At 42.7% G+C, this 16,989-nt stretch overlaps 1 protein-coding gene and 1 long non-coding RNA gene across 2 annotated transcripts in view; both read right to left on the reverse strand.

The window, feature by feature from the left end:
• srpk2 (SRSF protein kinase 2) overlaps positions 1-16,989 on the reverse strand; it is a 60,823-nt gene that overhangs the window by 27,168 nt on the left and 16,666 nt on the right. The window lies entirely within an intron of this gene.
• Positions 1,388-16,273, reverse strand: LOC116388387 (uncharacterized). Its single transcript, XR_004213068.1, has 3 exons — positions 16,096-16,273; positions 8,276-8,278; positions 1,388-1,399 (listed from the first exon to the last, which is right to left on the reverse strand). It is a non-coding gene; the product is annotated as an uncharacterized LOC116388387 (long non-coding RNA).

Consider the following 16,989-nt stretch of genomic DNA (forward strand, 5'->3'; position numbering starts at 1 on the left):
TGGCAGCGCTGTTCCCATACACTGCGGAGGTACAGGTTGAGACAGGAGTCTCTCAGCCTATAACCTGGTAAGTAAATGGCTGCAGAATGTGCCTTCCATCCTTCAGCATGTTGTCATGTGTCTGGACATGTCCAGGCTGCTTCTTACACCTTAACCCAAGCGTAAGTGTAGATCTGACAGATCTGAGCGCACACGCTACCCGGCGTTTTCAGTGTCAGCCTTTTCCACTCTCACGCCCCGGCGATGGCATCTGTAGTGCCAGTGTTACATTTTCAACAGCCCGGCACGTTTTTTCCAGATCCAGCGTGCTTTATCTGAAAATGATCACACAAAAGACCCGCTAAAGAAGACCGTTCACACATAGAATGGCTCGTGACGGGATTAGTTCGGATGTTGTGATGCACTAAGCCAACATGAAAGGTTTGACATGTTGCTAATCACAAGAGGAGAATGTCCAAACTCCATATTTCACACCTGAAAACCAATTCTGTCATCTGCACAAGTTCATCATGGCCGCAGTGGGAATGCTACTTTGAGCTGAGGTTTGTGGAAAGTATTGAAAAATAAAGGCGATCCGACTGGATCCCTTACAAATCGAAAAGCAATTTTTCCTCGTAAATTCCTCATCATACCACGTAGTTTAACCGTGTCTGCACTCTGCTGCTGTAAATAGCTGACTTGACAGGGTAGCACCGAAAATATCAACAGTGTCAAGGTGAAACAACTTCTAGATCTACCCTCAAAACAAGCACTGTCATCACACTGTCATCATGACAATGCAGTTTAAAAATAGGTCATGAATATACACTTTAATTGTTAAATAACATTATGTCTAAATAATTTGCTAAAACAGCTATGCCCTGTAGTTTGTAGTGTTATTCTTAGGGAGTGTGATTTGGCTCTCTAGTTAATATTTACAGCAGCAGGATGGTGTAAGTGGACTCAAGGACCAACATTTCACCTGGTGCAGCAATCATGGGGCTCACTGATGTCTTTTAATAACAACCACATAAATAGTTCATATGCTATTCTCATGTTGAATCCCATCACTTTTACACTGGGTCTTTCAATGCATTAATACGTTTGAGGTCCATGAATCTGCATATAGGGACAACTCCCAGTGTTGTTTTAAAAGGTATGGAGCTGTGAGAAAATATTTCACTGGACATGATTATTTTGAAATGATGATGTTGGTAGAGACAGAGTTTAATCAGCCTTCTGTGTTGTCAACACACAGTTCCTTTTGAGAATTCCAGTCCATACATATTTTTTGCTGTTGAGTTTTTTTCTGCTTGCGTGGCGACTCCTCCATCCACAACCAATTTAGTAACTGAACCAGTTGAGAAAATTCCACAATTGCTCATTTATTTGTGTTTGCTTGTGGGGAACCTGGGTCTCACTGTGTTTGTCCCATTTAATGACACATATCTACCAAACGTGAAAAAAATAAAGTAAAAGATTTCTTTTCTTGAAAACATCAGTGAAAAGACATGAGAGTGATGAGTAATGACCACTTTGCTATGATGTGTCAGTGTTGTTCTTTCTGCTATCGCCGGGCCAAAATACATGCAGTTGTGCAATAAATAGCTGCAAAAATACATTATTCATTTCAGCATTTTTCTATGAAAAGAATAAAATGCATATTGAACACTTTTCTCTGCAATTCAATAATTTATTTTTCTATTTTTTCTTTTCTCTGAATTTTATAGACCAGACAAAAATAATATGAATTGCAGTTTTCTATATCCTCCCGTGTCTTTTTTATTAATTTAAACAAAAAATGTCATCTGCATGCCTTATGAGAACTGACATCAATGATGTATCCTGCTGCTAATGACAAAGAAAACCACGGAGCGTGGCCGACACATCTCCGACCGCCGAGAACCCGCACGGAACAGTTGACCGCTCCGGAGTTCCAACTTGATGACTCATCCTTAAACATGTCTCGTTATCACCAAGGTAACAGGTATTCCTTAGCAACAAGAGCATCATCCTCCACTCGCAATGTTGAGGCGTGGGTTTCAGACTGCGGGTGTCTTTCAGCTCTGCTTAACCATTCCAACAGTCCCTACCTCTGATTGATTCATCGTTAATCTTTCATTCTCTCTGTCGGACAGCTGACTCACTCTCTCCTCTCCTCCGGAGTGTGTGTCTCACCTCTATTTTCAGGATGCAGCCTGCCGTCTCTGACTGCACTGCCCCCACGTAACCTCTATCTGCACCTTATGGCTCAGCAGGATCCCGTTTCATACCGCTAGCCATCATTTCAATACATTACCACAGGGTGCAATGCTAAATTCCCATACAGCAGACAATATGAATGTGAAAAAAAGGCTCCTGCTTCTTTGAGTCTTTGAACTCCAGGGGGACTTTCCTCAGCGAACAGGGTGGATCAACAAGGCAAGAGAGGCCCAGATAGCATCAGCCCCAGTGCATGTAAATGAGCGCTCCACTGATTTAGCCTTGCATTGTTGGACTCACAATGGACACAATGCAGCACAACCAGAGATATCATCTTTTTAATTCCATGCAATCTTCTTCCTTGACAAAATCTGGCGCCTACATTACCCACACACATGACCAGATTCAGTTGTGTTATGCTAGTAGCAGTTAATGTAGCCACTAGCCGCTGGCCTCAAGCGGAGATGGGGAGCAGGCTACGGAGATCTGCTAAGCTAACCTTTTTTTAAATCAACACATCCATTGTTTTTTTAATTTTCTAAAACCTGAACATTTCAGTCACTCATGCAGTTTTATATATAAAATACTGTTACAATAGCTTCCAACCACTTGGAAAGCAAAGCTACTCAGCAGCATTCTTAAGGACAAAACCTTGTGTCATCTTTAGAGCCACCAGCTCTGCCTTCGCCACATAGAGAGCCGTGTGGAGGCAATAGATATGCTCTGAATTTCGTTTTTAACATCTTTACAACATGAATTGAAATCACTAGCCTTTCCATCATATTGAATCATATTTTTAGTAACTAAACACCTGACATTGATTTGTGTTCACCTGATAAGTTGCTAAGAATATTGCCTTTCCTCTGGTGAGTTTGCAACATCCTTAATGTTGAAAATGTTTTTAGTTTCCCTCCAATAGCCACATGGGACCATGATCCATAGTATGGATCCAGGCTGTGTGAACCTGGTTTCAAAGAAGCAACATTCCACACAAATGACCAGTATCACTAACCTGAAGAGCCTTAAGAGACTGGCTGTGTAAAACATCTGGTGAGTAACGTATGTGTTACTGTCACCTAGAGGAACGTTAAACCTTTGACCTCTCCAGTGCTTTCAAAACCATCCAGCCCATCAAGCTTGGCGAGAAGCTTGCAGGTACACCGCAAAATGAGCGGTAATGTTAGACTGGGATATTGTGCACTGTGTGTTTGGAATGTGTTGTGGAGCTGTTGCCTCCTTCCAAGTGTCCTCTGATGACTCCTAAATCACTGGATGCATCAATGAGAGCAATGCAAAGGAGCACAGAGGTCAAATAGAAAGATTAATTAAACATTTGTAAAAAGATTAAATTGCATCTCTTGAAAGACTAAGGAGCTAGAGATTGATTTTCTCAATGATTATCTGATCTAGTAGGGCTCCCATCAAGGAGAAGGCAGTAGAGAGAGGGAATCTCACCGGCTCCTCAGAGCACAAATCAATAGATAAGTATTATCATGATTAGATAAGCTGATAACACAGCTTACTTATTCATTATACAGCACAGATACAGTTGCACAAAACCTGTTTTATTTTCCATGCAGGTAGTGTTTTCTTTTCTTTTCTATTTTCTTCATTCTTCATGTTGAGATTAGGATTGCCCTTTTGCATCATCTACCTCTTGTTCCCTGAGCTGCTGTAACAATTGAATTTCCTTTAAGGGATCAATACAATTGATTCCTTAACTAAGGCGCTCCAGCCAGCTAGACAACATTGCAAAATATACACAATGCAATTAAATGAATCTATGAATTTTACAACACTAAATATGTGTTTTATCAACAGCCATGCATCCTGCAGAGATGTTGTTACACAAGAAAATGCCCTGGTTCCCCCTCACACACTTCACTGTATGTCTCTATGGATAAACGCATCAGATAAATGGCTAAAATCATGAATGTAATCCGTAGTTTAGTCAGAACGATATAATGGGGTTGCAGTGATTAGTGCAGCTCGCCATGATTAAGCTAAATGCTGTAGCTTCTAATGAATAGACACAGAGAAACATAAGTACTCGCAGGATTCAGGCCACACCGATCTATAGAGGCAGAATCGACTGTCGTCTGTGTGCCCCACAGGCAGCCGAAGGATACAGGACCACATGCCACGCTGCATTGACTGAAGTCTACAGTAGGTATATAATGCATAGCGTACACGAATACACAGGGGGACAAATGCAAACACATTTAAAGGCAAGGAAAACCCTTGTGATAAAACCAGTTGACTCGGATTAAAATTTGCTTTGGAAATCAGGAGCACTGCACTACATGGCTGGTGGGGTGGCGCATGTGCGCATGTGTACACAAAACACACACACAGACACACACACACACAACGCCTTGAGGCAGTGGAAGTCAAGTGACACGACTGCAGACCGAGTGGGACAAGCACATTTCTATCTCCTAAACACAAAGACCGACATCCACATCCCCAAACACACAAAAACATTGATGCGCCCCAAGAAAATATTCATGTTTTTTGTGTGTGTCATGTGTGTCTGTTGCACAAGAAGCCCTTACTCTGGGCTTCATGGTTTCTTCTGCTCAGTATAGAAACATCTAACAACACCTCCTATGCACAGAGCCGCCGGGTATCTACTCCATCTTTCATTGTGTGGTGCATTTTACCCTATGCAGCCCTTTCAATATTGTGCACTCATTCACTGCATTCTGTATTTATACATTCCAATGACGTCAGCCGGCCACAAAGCCTGGTATTATGGAGGTTACATCCGCCCACACTCAGTTACAGCAAGCGGGAGTCAAAAGAAGCCATGTGTACGTATGTAAAATGCAAACGCAAACTACTGTAGGCACACAAACGGTAAATACCCAAACATGTCAATCAACTGTATTCTCTCATACAATGGTATGAAATGTTCATCACCTGCGGTACATGACCCACATAGGGATGCAAAAGGATCAGAACACTCCATAAAGGTCTAGTGTACCACTGCCGTGATCGGTTAGCTCGTTTGTGTTATTCTGTGACTTTAAAAAAAGTCAAAGTCTGGTGGCTTTAGCGAGAGCATAGATTGATACAACAGCTTTAGTTCTGCCACCGTGCGGTAACTCCTGTCTGATTCTCTAAGCTGGGGGGCATGCTGGCCGCTGTCTACTGTAGGTAATACACTGACTATGGTTAAGTACCTCATACAACCCCATTAACACACATCTCAACTATCCCTTCCACCATAAGTTCAACCAACGCAGTCAGAAGTCCACAGTTTTGAAGGTAGGTTGTAATATTCCATTTCAGAAGTTCAAACCAGATTAACGGCAGATATTTTGACGTCCTTGCAGAAAAGCATGCATACATTACTTAGATTGAGGCAAAAAGATAAAATAATGAACTCCTGTGTCTTAATAAATGACTTAACTTTATATAAACTATGCTCCACAATGGCTTGCAGTAATTAAAACCCTGTAAATGTCTTGTTGAAGAGAAATGTAGACTCTTTTTATATACATTTTAATCTGCCATTCGAAACAACACAGAAGAATCATGCACTTGCTGGTTTGAGACTGTTAATTATTAGCACTGCTGCTGCAGCCTGCTCTACACTCCCAAGGGGCTTCATTGACAGCAAAGGCCCCAAGTCGAGCTAGGTAGAGACAATCCTCCTGAAAAGTAACACAGCGTTACTAGTTTTGTGAAGCAGGCTCTAAATCATTTCTATTAATCACTGCCAATCAAAGAGGATTCCACCATTAATGAGATCTATGTATACTGTGTGTGTATATATACATATATATATATATATATATATATATAGCTGTGCCTCAGCACTACAATAACATGCAACATAGACCTGTCAATCCAAGAAAAATAGCTCGTTTTCACGTGTTAATGTGGATTGACGTTTTTTCCATGTAAGTGTCCAAAACCACATACATTTCCAAATTCAATTTCTACAAATGACCTTTCTACGAAGGACCAAAATTGCGGTTGTTGATTTGAATGTGTTTCAGGGAAGACGTGTTATCTTTGGACCTTCTCTGGTGTGACATATTCAAGGCTGTTTACTGTTTTCAGCTTCATCAGCTGCAGCAATGCAAATAGAAGCATCATTTGATTGGATTTAAACCGCGATGCTATAATGAGTGTGGTCTACTCAAAAGTAAGTGAGTCAAATGTGCGACAGCAACGCAAAAAGCTCAACAAGGAAAGCTTTGAATGCTTGAAAAACATTAACGCTTGTGAAGAGTGGTTGAACTATTTATGACCCCTTTTTTCAGAAGTATATTCTATTCTGAAAAGAAATTCACTCTCAAAATACAATCAATAAACAGCTTGCCTAATGTCTTTTTCCAATGTTGTCTTTCAGTTCTAAACATCTCAAGACCAAGGCAAATCTTGCAGCACTGAAATCTTGACTCAGGTTTTGCTTTCTTAAAAACAAACTTTAGGACTGCAGCTAACAACTGTTTTCATTATAAATGAATCCGCCTTTTGTTTTCTTGATTAATCAATTGGTCTGTTAAATGTCCAACAATAGTGGAAAGATCAGAGATTCCTTCAAATGTCTTCTTTTGTCCGACCAACAGTTCAAAACCCTATAATATTCTTTTTACTGCAATATAAAGAAAGAGAAAAGGAGCAAGTCCTCACATTGGAAAAGCTCAAATCAGAAGGTTTTCTTTGCTAGATAAATCACTGAAACAGTTCATCAATTATCAAAATTGGTGCCAATCAACCGATCAACCTATCAACCTATCGACTAATCGTTGCAGCTCTTTAACACTTGAATAAAACACTGAGTAGTGTCTGCAGGTATTCCTGTCCGATCACAACTCCCACCAATAAGGAAGGGAGGAGAAAGAGCGGTGTTAATTGAAAAGCAATTTTGGATTTATGAAATGTTTCAGCTAAAACAAAATGACCACAGCCCCTCTTCTTCAAAACAAGAAGTCACACCTCATCTTGAACCTTGTCTATTAGTCTGGTCAATCCAGCACCCTTTTGACACTTTATTTCCCTCGTTATTTCTTATTTTTCTTTCCCCTTCTACCTGTTTCGGAGGGCCCTGTGGTGCAGGCGGAGCACGCACAAAGCCAGACCCCATTTCTTCTTAGTGGTCAGACACGAGCTTAACTCCATAGGGTAGGTAAGAGGGATCGCAAGAGGACACCGTACAGTAGCTCCCGCTCTCAGCTGTGGACTCTCGGATACAACAGTGGAGGGACGAGACGAACCCAGCCTTGAATTCCAGCTGAATTCACATGGGACTGTGACACCCACATGGGAAGGATCCTTCTCAATGCCCAGTTTGGAGTAAGTAAGTATGAAGGCACTAATGCACACAAGTACTGTAACATAGGCCCAGATGCATCTATTTTATACACAAAACAGACGCACACACCATATCTCACATACAGATCTGAAATGCAACACATTAGCACCCCTCCATCAGCATGACCCTAAAATACACTCTGAGCACTCTGAAAACACATCCAGTGTCAATTACGCTTCCAGACTCTGTTCCCAAAAATATTTTATGATATGCTTTGAATGTCAGCTCACTAAAATACCACTGTCTGGAGTCAAAGCTTTACATATAGCTGTTAGGACAGAGTAGAAAAGGTTGCTTTTAGTTTCAAGGCGACGGTCAGCTCACCTGCAGAAAGACCAGCAGCGTTATGTGCAAAGCCATCATTTTTTTTACTGTTTACTATCCCTGTTTTCTGGCACGTTCATGACGTTGAAGTGACACACCAGAAAAACCAAAACAACGGCATGCTTGTCAGCTGGCAGTGGGAAAGTAGTCTTCTGGCTATTTTTAGTGGGCTTTCTTGTGCTTAAAAAATCCTGCATTTTCATGCTCATTTTGGTGGGGAAAGGGTATTAGTATCTTATTCTATTAAGTGGCATAATTAACTTAATTCCAATTAAGTCTGCATAAAAATAACAAAGACAATATGTGACATTTCTTTTTGATTATGCCTAATGTTTCACAAAGGCAGCTGGATGTGTTATTGTATTCAGCAGGCCTGTAGTTGGGAAACAACAAGAATAAGAAGCGAATTGGAGCAGTAGTTCACTCAGTTTGTTTTTTTACGGCCTGTATAGTATTTCAATAATATTTCCTTCAGGGACTTCAACCTACAGTCAATGGCAGGGTCAATTTAATTAATTAGTGACTGCAAACTGAAGTGAATTGATAGATTACTGCGAAGATACTGCAAATATTCCCATTTGAAGCTTGAATCACCCAGTAAAATGACAATTAATTGACAACATTGTCGAATCTTGTTCTGACAATCCACTAATTGATCTAATGATTGACAAATCAATTGACAAATCATTCCAGCTCGAGCATTGTATACCCTGTGACTTTGTTCACATTTAAATCAAACAGTAACATACGTTCTGCTGTAGCCACAAACACAGTTCATTATACTTTTCTCTCATATTAGCATCGGGACTGTGCCTACATGTCCTACTCTCTCTCCAGATAACAGTGGAGAGTACACACAGCAAGATGGCCACGCCCTTCTCTGCAGTGTGTGCCAACGCCAACAGGAAGACATTGGACGTATTGGACGTCAGCGCCACTTGACAGATCTTAAAACTAGAGGCCCGGGCGTGAGCCGAGCGTGCAGAGTTGGCATGTTGACAATCTGGAAGTGTTTCAAGGGCCCACAGCTCGAGAAAGCCCACCCACTCGGGCCTGATGTGGGTCGACAACAACACCCATGGCCGCGCTGCAGGACGAGACAACAGCTGAACAGTGTCCTCAGACACAACGGATGGATGTTGTTCTTCAGTTATGCAGCAGATGAGTGACTCAGTCCTACAGGGCATGAGGCGTAGATGAGGGGTTATGTGCGCAAGAATGTACACGCGTATGTGTTTGTGTGTGTGTGACTGAAGCAGCAGACAAAAGGGGACAAAAAAAAGTGGTAGCTTCAAATGCAAACGTGTTATCTTTTCACACACATCCATATGCAAAGCCGCACAAACAAACACATGTTCCCCCCCACACACACACACAAACAGACCATTATCATTCTACTGCTTCAACGCTGCAGCATCAATAGAGATTAGTCCCCCGGTGACCTAGCATTACCCAACACACTGCGCAAGTCTGCAGAGCCATCTATCTTCTCCCTCCATCTTCCCTCACATTCACTCCTCTCCTTCGCCCTTCTGCTTTCCATCTTTTGTCTATCCGAGGCTCCCCAGCCGTCTCCATCAGCTCTCTCCTGAGGTTTCGGCTGTCCTTTCCTGTTCTCTGCTCTCTGTGGCTCAATCTTGGTCTTTCTCTCTCCAGCGTTCTTCCTCAGGCTTTATAATCTCTTCTTCTAGGGCTATCGTCTTTGTACCACGTTCCACTGCTCGTCTCCTCCAAAAATGAAATAAAAAAAATAAAATGTCCTCCCTCTTTCTTCCCTAACTTTTCCACCGTTTCCCTGTTTCTGCTGAGTATAACTTACAGAGTGTCGTAGCAGTAAAGTCGATTCGAGAAAGACTAATACGCTGATGGCAGATAGCTGTAAAATAAAGAGAGAAAGGCCCTGGCTGCATGCTAACTGTCCACACTGCAGCTAAAGGCATTACTTAGTAAGACAGGGGAACTAAAGGAGAATGTTTTTCCTCAAGTTTTTCCTTCAACGAGCTCTTGTTGCATAATGGAAATACAGTCTATTATTAGCATCGTTGGAATTGCTTATTAAAACCAATGAGTTCCTCTTGGTGCACAGTTTAACAATAAACTAGCAATGCAAGAATGCCACTTTATGGACCCAGAGTGAGTTTGCTACTGTAACCAAATAGGACATGTGTGTTGTAAAAGAAAATTAGGTCAGATTACCAAATTATACATTTTTACTGGATTCAAATCTAATTTTGTTAGTTTCAATGTTCACAAATGCAGCAATTTTGATCAAGATTGGCTTTTATCAAAAATTATACAGCAACAGTCAATGAACATGACCAATGTCACCATTAGTTAAAAGAAAAGTACTGCATGATTGGTTCCAACAGAGACACTTAAAACCTCCCGAATGGAAGCAACACCAGAGGGCAGAGGGAGGTATGGAAGGTAAAAACAAAAGGAAAGAGGAGAGAATAAGGAGACAGTGAACAGATGAAAGACAGTAAAGGGAGAGAGTGAGCGATCAGCACAGGAAAGACTGGAATGCTGTATATGTAAACATACTGAGTCAACAGGGGACTGAGAGCACTGGACACAAACACTCAAAGTCTAAAGCATCAGAAAGACAAACCCAACAAAGTGATAAGCGCTCTTGCTGTTTGTCATGTGGATCCAATGGCAAAATTAATACTTTTTTAAACAAAGTAAAAGTTTTAGAGCTAAGCTGCTCAAATCTTTCGCCAAAACCAACTGAATATTTGTGGAATGCTGTGCAGTGTTGACGATGGTAAAGTGTGCTGTTACATTAAAAGTCAACACAAAACAAATATCCAAGGTAAATGCAATATCATGGGGGAAACGCAGGGCATACTGACAAAAATAATAGAGGAGGCTCTTTAGATGCAACACATGTTGTGGTGATTGTTCTATGACAAACATTTTAGATATGGTGGCTACATTAGCACTAGGAAAGGCCATGTCTGTCCACCACTTTGGACCAGAAAGGATTGTCATGACATATTGGTCAGATGTTCATGATCACCATGAGGATGGACCCTAATGCCTTGCTGACCCCCTGACTTTTTCCCCTTTGCGTCGGTTTGGGATCAAAGACCTGAAAAAAACTGATTACATTCCCAGAAGCCTCATCTGTTTGAGCAAAATGCTAGCATGCTCACACAATAAGCTAAGATGGTTAACATGAAACACATGATTGCATGCTTAACTTCATTAGCATTGACACTGTGAGCATGTTAGCATTTAGCTCAAAGCACCACTGTTTAACAGCATCACCCTGCTTGTGTATTGATCTTTCAACCACGACGGCGTGACGTTTGACCCTACACTACGCTCGCTGACACCACAAACCTGCCGAGACTAGATCATGAGCCTGGGTTCGGATAACATGACCCACTCCTCTGGGGTATTGCCATGGCGATCGGGTTCGACACACCACTCGTGAGGTGTCTTGTTGCTGGATGCTTGAGTCAGTGATTCCTATTACTGATTAACCACATAGGATTTGTGTGGAAATTCCCAGCGTTATTTTGTGGGGACAAGGCGACATAAATGTGCTTTGCAGTCCGGTTAGACCTGTTTAGGAGGCCTACAAATGTCAAACCAGCTTTAACTACACAAGCACCCTCATGCGCTTCTATTTACCATTGCTACATCACTAAAAGGCCTCGGAGGGATGGAGGAGATGTCACGCATGAAGACGTCTCCTTCCCAGTCTGTCCCAAATGGAGATTAGAAGCCAAAGAAGAAGAAAAAAGAGGTGGGCGCAGAGAAAGTCAAAGTCATCATCTGCTTCTCTCCAGATGTATGAGGGGGGCTGGTGGGAATAATGGAGGCCAGGAAGCCAGACAGGCAGGGCAGGCCAGTTAGTTTGCGAGCTAGCTCCCTGCCACGCTTCATTAGCTATTGTCATGTCGCTGCATGGCTGGGGCTGCAGATGTCTGTGTGTGTGTGTTTGTGTGCCCTGTGCGCATCTGTAGCGATGGGGGTCGGACGAGAGAAGATGGTGGAGGCCATATAGGCCAGTCGAAGCCACATGTGCTCTGTAAATGTGATCACTGCCATCACACGATCATCCAGTGCTGGATGTGATGTTGTCTGCTGTATCGGCCTGGCTGACTGACCTACTGGACACATTCCAACACATCGCACAGCATCCTCTGCTGCTGCTGCTCTGTCTGCCATTTTCTCCTCCCTTTTATCCTTTGCTTGTGTATAAGCTTTTTTTTCCCAATACGCAGATCTGGTTTATTTCAAAGCGTAGACAAGTGGTCGATTAATCGATTAGTGACAGATAATCATTTTTAATAATTAATTGTTAAAGTAAATTTTGGGTGTTTTTGCTTGAAAGATGACTGAAATGATAAATCAAAATCAAAATAGTCGCTGATCATTTTTCTTCAAAATGGAAGGAGGCTGCAATGAAGCATTTGCATGTATCCTGTAACTTGCGTTTCAACCGGTGTCAAGTAGATGAAAGAAGAGATGAGATGGAAATGTCTAGGTAGTGTTGGAAATGGCTGGAGGTGTGTGTGTGTGTGTGTGTGTGTGTGTGTGTGTGTGTGTGTGTGTGCATTTGTCTACACTGTTCGTTTTGACCTCCTACTACCTAACATCAGATCATGGGAGACAGCATTTAGTCCATCCATCTGGATTTGTGATACCACATTTATTTATCAATGTATCTGTTTTTACCTCCCACCTTGCATCTTAATCACAGTAAAAAAACATGCATCATCCAATCACACTTACAAGGTGCAGAATAACAAGGCTTGAATCATGCATATAGATTACATGCTAATTTAGGACCATTACCCAGCCTGTCACCTTTTATCTACTACGTGCACAGTTTGAAGTGGACGTGACATTTCCTACTGTAAGCAAGCATGACGCTGAGTTAAACACGCAGACCCCAGAATAGAGGCCGACAGAAGGTGAGACGATCAACATCAAAGACCGTGAGGTTTACCCGCCACCTCTCAGCACTCCTTCCTCTCATCAGCTACAAGAGCTACGAGCCAGCTTTGCAACAAAGCCGGTATACTCCTGACCTTTTATTTATCAAACTTTAGTTTAAACCTTAAACAAAGTCTCTTCAAAGGGACATAAGCCCTGCTGTCACCCTTCAGAAAGAAGCTTTAAGCTGCTCACACGCAACAAGTATGTCAAAACACATACATATCCTCACACACACACACACACACACACACACACACACACACACACCATCCTTGTCCTCCATCCATCTCCATCTACGCCATGCCTCAAGTGCCAAGTTACACAACAGGGATCGTCTTCCTAATGCGAGTGCTCCAAGAGAAATTTGTCACAGTGCCGCCTCTTGCTCTTTTCAGGCTCAACTCCATCCATCCATTTGGTCTAACACGCATAAGTTATCCAGTCCATTCTGCCTTATTGTTGACAAACACGTTGCTGCACATCCCAAATGAAGCACTCCAGATCTGTGTGTTTGTGTGTGTGTGTGTGTGTGTGTGGCACCTGGGGCCCAGATGGTGTTGTAGACAGAAGAATTGTGCTGATATGACCCAAAACACAAGCCAAATATAGATTCAAACACAAACCACAAAAATAAAAATAACGACTAGGTCAAACATCCAAATCAGTTCATGCTGCTTAATGTAGTAGTAAATTAATCTAATACCCGTCATCTGTATTATGGATGCAACTTATTACTACAGTACCGATGAAAACAACAGTCCAACGACCAGATGTATTCTATTTCCAGTGATATAAATCAGAGAAACGCAGCAAATCCTCATATCTGAGAAGCTGAAATTAAAACAATTTACTACAATATATTTGTGATTGATCAATAATAAAAACAGTTAATTGATTCATTTACCATTGATTTACTGCTTCATTAATAAACAAGTGAATTCAACAGAATTCTGTATATCACCATCTTAACATACACTACCATAAGTTTACATTGGCGGTGCCATACGACACTGTACTTGCACCTTAATAAGTTTGATCTTTCCAACATATCCCTTGCAATATCAATCTCTTTCATGAGCAGCCAACGTCTGCCAATGAACTGTATAACGATGCACTTCCTCTTCTTTAAAGCAAGACCTGCTGTGTTTGGTATCTGCATATATCCAGCCCAAAAAGGCATCCCCAGCTGTCCATGTCACACTCACAAAGCTGCAGATTCCTCTCTGATCCATGGCGCACAGTTCAGCTTTGAGCATGGCGGTATTGGTCTATTCCTGAGGTTTATAACGGATAGCGTTATCAGGTTTTTATGAACCACTCCAGAGAGAGAAGATGATAAAACATCATGATTAGTTACGCGAACACATTTAGCTATTTCCTATTCTCAAACCGGCAGTTGCATGCACTGTTGCTGTTGTCATATGAGATGCTGAAAGAGGGCAGCAGTTTGTGTATGAGTGTAGAGCTTTGTTGTTACCTGCCGTGCAACAAGGGACCGCTGCATTATTCTTAATTACAGTCAGACGGCTGTGACCCAAACAATAGTGGCAGCGACAAACTAGCCGAGTGATGACAAACCACACCACGCCAGGGCTGCCAGATGATAGTCTAGTGTGTAAGGACATACGTATAGAAATAGAGATATCATTTCCCTCCATCCATTCACTCTTAGATGCCTATATATGTGTGTATCTGTATCCACTGCCTGCTCCTCGGAATGAAACTTCACCTCATGTATATCTGAAACTGCCAATGTGACGCTGCTCTCCTCTGTGCCCAACTGCCCATGTAGTAATGCCTGATATTGTTAGTGCCCGTTTACTTCTGCCTATCTGTGTGCCCACTGTGCTGAGTTTGAGTGTGCCAGTCTGGGGCTTGGCACTACGTTGTGTGGATGGCAGCGGCTCTGCCTGATCGTACTTGGCACAGCATCAGTGGCTACCTGAGTCATCCAGTCTGTCAAATCCAGCTCTTTCCACATTTGCACACTGAAAGAGGAATGTGGGCTTGGCCCGATTAAATCTGAATGGATATGGTTTCTAGTGCTTGCAGATAAGAGGTTTGGACTCATATCACGACTTTGACCGATTCACGTTTGGATTCGCTGCTCGAAACAGAGACGGAAACGAACTACCATCAACATCGTCTGTTTTTTTCAATTGAAATTTGTAAAAAGAAAACTTGACTTCATTAATCGACTGACTGAAGTCAGAACTGTGAGCTAATACAACAGCAAAGATGTTCTAAGTGATGAGCATCTAAGAAACTGTGTAAGAAATAAAATAGTGCTCACTTTGATCTTGTAAGTCTGCTTGGTAGAGTCTAATTAGACATGAATGCATGCAAATGATTTAAGAGGCTATTAATCTCTATGGAATAACAAGGGGGGATGGCTTCTGGACCATGGCTACCCTAGATACATGTGCTCGTCATGTATTGTGAAATAATCTGCCGACAGAATTTGAAATGATGCTGGTGTGTGTGTGTGTGTGTCTTTGTCTGTATGTATTTTCAATTAGCTACAGTGTGCCTTGTGAGCAATGGCGCCTTGTAACTTTGCTATTCATGCTCAACACCGTTATTGAATGTTTCACAATGTAAATCTATGATTGCAGCTGATCAAAATATGATACAAGTGCTCGTGGTGTTGTATAGAGGTCGTGTTCAATAATGCCATGCACTGAGGTGCTTCATGTGGCGAGCTGTTGTCTTGCATTGCTGCCGAGATGCACTACTACTACTGCTGCTGCTGCTGCTGTTGTTGGCTGTGCTAATGTTGACGTGTGTTGACACTCTTGCTGTGTAAGCTCTGTGCTCCAGCGCCATAAAGAGATAGTATCCGAGTGTGTGTGTCTGTGCGTGTGTGTGTGTGTTGGTGGTGTGTGTATGAGAGTGTGTTCTTGTTATTGTTGTCATAGATGTTGCAGCCACATATGGGGGCAGCAGCTTGAGTGCGTATCCGAGTAAAAAGTGTGTGAAAGATTTGATTTCAAGATGGTGTTTCAGTGTGTACTGCATGTATGCATGTACACAAACCTTACAGCACCATGCAACAATGAATTACTGCGTTTGTTTTTTTCCCCCCTTCGCTACAATCAGACTGGTGTGACCCAGACAATAGAAGAAACCAGCTTAGGATACACAAACTGAGAAACAGAAAGAGAGAGGACACAAAACATGGAGGTGCTGGTGGGGTTGGTGGGGGGATGCAAAATAACCCGACAGAAGAAAGACAAGCACGCAGACATATGGGGCTGAAATGATAGATGAGGACAGAGGGAAGGAGGAGGAGGAGGAGGTGTTACCTTTCGGGGGACGAGGATTTCTCCGAGTTCACGGACATGAGCGGTGCCTGTTAGCCGCTCGCTGGCCCAGGGACCACAGGAGACGGCGAAATAGAACAGAAAACTGCTTTCTCTCTCTGTTTTTTTCTCTTCTCACCCTATCAGTCTCTCTGCTGTGTGTCTGGGTATAGGAGAGGAGAGGGTTACTGCCTCCCCTCCTCCTCTTCTCCTCCTCGTCCTTTTCCCTCCTCCTCTTCCTCGTCTCTTGTCCTCTGCTCAGAGGAGAAGAAAGGATGTATGACAAGGCTCCGTGAAAGGATAAAAAGAGCAGCGACTGTGCAGTGCACAATCTGGCTTAATGCGCGTCTGTGTGTGTCTGTCTACATCGGTGTGTGTGTGTGTGAGCTGATAGCAGGAGCAGCAATGTCAGTCAGGCGCCCCTCCTCATGCCCCAGTCTCCTTCCTCCCTCCCTTTCCTTCCTTCCTTCCTTCTCCTCTTTCACCTTGCCTCTTTGACTTTCCCCACTCACACTGAATCTCCCTTTTGTCTTCCTCGTCCCTTTGTCTCTTTCCTCTCTGGCTGTCGCTGGATGATCTGGGTGATGAAATGAATACACAAGCTCTAGATGTGTGTGTGTGTGTCTGTCTATGTATCCCTCCCTTCCTTCTCTCTCTCTGTCTAGCTGGCTCTATCAGGCCTTCTGCAGCTCTGCACAACAACAGAGCCCAGAGCGAGCTGGAACGTTCCACTTTCTTTGCAGGCACAGGGGTGTTGGCCTGTCAGAGCAACAGGAAAATGTATATCTTTCTCCTTGAAGCACGCTGTCCTCCCCCTCTTTTCCCCTCTGAATTAGTCCCTTCCTCCCCCCTCTCTCTCTCTCTCTCTCTCTCTCTCTCTCTCTCTCTCTCTCTCTC

This window comes from Anarrhichthys ocellatus, unplaced genomic scaffold (assembly GCF_004355925.1).
Source record: "Anarrhichthys ocellatus isolate YVR2014 unplaced genomic scaffold, GSC_Weel_1.0 scaffold2, whole genome shotgun sequence".
Taxonomy (NCBI): Eukaryota; Metazoa; Chordata; class Actinopteri; order Perciformes; family Anarhichadidae; genus Anarrhichthys; species Anarrhichthys ocellatus.